A 4,431-nucleotide genomic window follows, 5' to 3' on the forward strand; every position below is an offset into this window, starting at 1 on the left:
CATAACAATATACGTTATACCGTAATACTACATATCGTTATACGTTATATCGTAATGCTACATAACGTCACACGATATATCGAAATACCACCTAACGTTACACGTTATAAGGTAATACTACATAGTGTTATACGTTATGTCGTAATACTACATAACGCTATACGTTATATCGTAATGCTACATAATGTTATACGTTATAAGATAATACTACATAGCGTTATACGTTATAATGTAATACAATATATTGCTATACGTTATAACGTAATACTACATAACAATATACGTTATAAGATAATACTACATAGAGCTATACGTTATAACGTAATACTACATAACGTTATACGTCATATCGTAATACTACAAACCGTTAAACGTTAAATCGTAATGCTACATAACGTTACACGATATATCGTAATACCATATCACGTTACACGTTATAAGATAATACTGCATAGCGTTATACGTTATATCGTAATACTACATAACGTTATACGTTATATCGTAATACTACATAACGTTATACGTTATAACGTAATAGTACATATCGTTATACGCTGTATCGTAATGTTACATAACGTTATACGCTATAACGTACTAATATATAACGTTATACATTATATCGTAATACTACATATCGTTATACGTTATAAGGTAATACTGCATAGCGTTATACGTTATAATGTAATACTATATATTGTTATACGTTATAACGTAATACTACATAACAGTATACGTTCTATCTTAATACTACATATCGTTAAACGTTAAATCGTAATGCTACATAACGTTACACGTTATATCGTATTACAACATAACCTTATACGTTATAACGTAATACTAGATATGGTTATACGTTACATCGTTATACTACATAACGATATTCGCTATAAGGTAATACTAAATAGCGTTATGCGTTATATCGTATTACCATATGACGTTATACGATATAAGGTGACACTACATAGAGCTATGCGATATAACGTAATACTACATGTTGTTATACGTTATAACGTAATAGTACATAACGTTATACGTTATATCGTAATGCAACATAACGTTATACGTTATATCGTAGTACTATATAAAGTTATACGTTATAAGGTAATACTTCATAGCGTTATACGTTGTGATGTAATACTATATATTGTTATACGTTATAACGTAATACTGCATAACAATATACGTTATACCTCAATACTACATATCGTTATACGTTATATCGTAATGCTACATAACGTCACACGATATATGGAAATACCATATAACGTTACACGTTATAAGGTAATACTACATAGCGTTATACGTTATGTCGTAATACTACATAACGCTATACGCTATATCGTAATGCTACATAACGTTATACGTTATAAGATAATACTACATAGAGCTATACGTTATAACGTAATACTGCATAACAATATACGTTATACGGTAATACTACATATCGTTATACGTTATATCGTAATGCTACATAATGTTATACGTTGTATCGTAATACTATATAAAGTTATACGTTATAAGGTAATACTACATAGCGTTATACGTTATAATGTAATACTATATATTGTTATACGTTATAACGTAATACTGCATAACAATATACGTTATACCGTAATACTACATATCGTTATACGTTACACCGTAATGCTACATAACGTTACACGATATATCATAATACCACATAACGTTAAAAGTTATAAGGTAATACTACATAGCGTTATACGTTATATCGTAATACTACATAACGTTATACGTTATATCGTAATGCTACATAACGTTATACGATATATGATAATACTACATAGAGCTATACGTTATAACGTAATACTACATAACGTTATACGTTATAACGTAATAGTACATAACGTTATACGTCATATCGTAATGCTACATAACGTTATACGTTATTCCGTAATACTACATATCGTTATACGTTATATCGTAATGCTACATAACGTTATACGTTTTAAGATAATACTACATAGAGCTATACGTTATAACGTAATACTACATAACGTTATACGTTATAACGTAACAGTACATAACGTTATACGTTATATCGTAATGCTACATAACGTTATACGTTATATCGTAATACTATATAAAGTTATACGTTATAAGGTAATACTACATAGCGTTATACGTTATAATGTAATACTATATATTGTTATACGTTATAACGTAGTACTGCATAACAATATACGTTATTCCGTAATACTACATATCGTTATACGTTATATCGTAATACTACATAACGTTATACTTTATATCGTAATGTTACATAACGTTATACGTTATAAGGTAATACTACATAGCGTTATACGTTATAATGTAATAGTATATATTGTTATACGTTAAAACGTATTACTGCATAACAATATACGTTATACCGTAATGCTACATGACGTTATACGTTATATCATAATACTATATAAAGTTATACGTTATAAGGTAATACTACATAGCGTTATACGTTATAATGTAATACTACATATTGTTATACGTTATAACGTAATACTGCATAACAATATACGTTATACCGTAATACTTCATATCGTTATACGTTATATCGTAATACTACATAACAATATTCGTTATAAGGTAATACTAAATAGCGTTATGCGTTATATCGTATTACCATATGACGTTATACGTTATAAGGTTATACTACATAACGTTATACGTTATATCGTAATGCTACATAACGTTATACGTTATATCGTAATACTCTATAAAGTTATACGTTATAAGGTAATACTACATAGCGTTATACGTTATAATGTAATACTATATATTGCTATACGTTATAACGTAATACTACATAACAATATACGTTCTATCTTAATACTACAAATCGTTAAACGTTAAATCGTAATGCTACATAACGTTACACGTTATATCGTAATACTACATAACCTTATACGTTATAACGTAATACTAGATATAGTTATACGTTATATCGTAATACTACATAACAATATTCGTTATAAGGTAATACTAAATAGCGTTATGCGTTATATCGTATTACCATATGACGTTATACGTTATAAGGTTATACTGCATAACGTTATACGTTGTATCGTAATGCTACATAGCGATATACGTTATATGGTAATACTATATAACGTTATACGGTATAATGTAATACTGCATAACGTTATACGTTATAACGTAATAGCACATACCGTTATACGTTATATCTTAATACTACATAACTTTATACGTTATATCGTAATACTATATAACGCCATACGTTGTGACGTAAGGCTACATAACGTTTTACGTTATGACGTAATAGTACATAACGTTATACGTTATATCGTAATGCTACATAACGTTATACGTTATAAGATAATACTACATAGAGCTATACGTTATAACGTAATACTACATAACGTTATACGTTATAACGTAATAGTACATAACGTTATACGTTGTATCGTAATGCTACATAGCGTTATACGTTATATGGTAATACTATATAACGTTATACGTTATAAGGTAATACTACATAGAGTTATACGTTATAATGTAATACTATATATTGTTATACGTTATAACGTAATACTGCTTAACAATATACGTTATACCGTAATACTACATATCGTTACACGTTATATCGTAATGCTACATAACGTTACACGATATATCGTAATACCATATAACGTTACACGTTATAAGGTAATACTACATAGCGTTATACCTTATATCGTAATACTGCATAACGTTATACGTTATATCGCAATGCAACATAACGTTACACGATCTATCGTAATACCATATAACGTTACACGTTATAAGGTAACACTACATAGCGTTATACGTCATATCGTAATACTACATAACGTTATACGTTATATCGTAATGCCACATAACGTTATACGTTACATCGTTATACTATATAAAGTTATACGTTATAAGGTAATACTACATAGCGTTATACGGTATAATGTAATACTATATATTGTTATACGTTATAACGCAATTCTACATAACAATATACGTTATAAGGTAATAGTACATAACGTTATTCGTTATAAGGTAATACTATATAGCGTTGTGCGTTATATCGTATTACCATATGACGTTATACGATATAAGGTGACACCACATAGAGCTATGCGTTATAACGTAATACTACATGTTGTTATACGTTATAACGTAACAGTACATAACGTTATACGTTATATCGTAATGCTACATAACGTTATACGTTATATCGTAATACTATTCAATGTTATACGTTATAAGGTAATACTACATAACGTTATACGTTATAATGTAATACTACATATAGTTATATGTTATATCGTAATACCATATAACGTTATACGTTATACCCTAATACTACATATCGTTATACGTTATATCGTATTGCCACATAACGTTATACGTTATATCGTAATACTATATAAAGTTGTACGTTTTAAG

General features: G+C 28.3%; 1 protein-coding gene and 1 long non-coding RNA gene across 16 annotated transcripts in view; one reads left to right on the forward strand and one right to left on the reverse strand.

Moving 5' to 3' along the window:
- The window catches only part of LOC122577441, a 266,783-nt gene that overhangs the window by 27,113 nt on the left and 235,239 nt on the right, over positions 1–4,431 (reverse strand). The window lies entirely within an intron of this gene.
- Positions 1–4,431, forward strand: part of LOC122577449 — a 37,661-nt gene that overhangs the window by 25,663 nt on the left and 7,567 nt on the right. The window lies entirely within an intron of this gene.

The sequence above is a fragment of the Bombus pyrosoma genome, unplaced genomic scaffold, assembly GCF_014825855.1.
Source record: "Bombus pyrosoma isolate SC7728 unplaced genomic scaffold, ASM1482585v1 HiC_scaffold_4710, whole genome shotgun sequence".
Taxonomy (NCBI): Eukaryota; Metazoa; Arthropoda; class Insecta; order Hymenoptera; family Apidae; genus Bombus; species Bombus pyrosoma.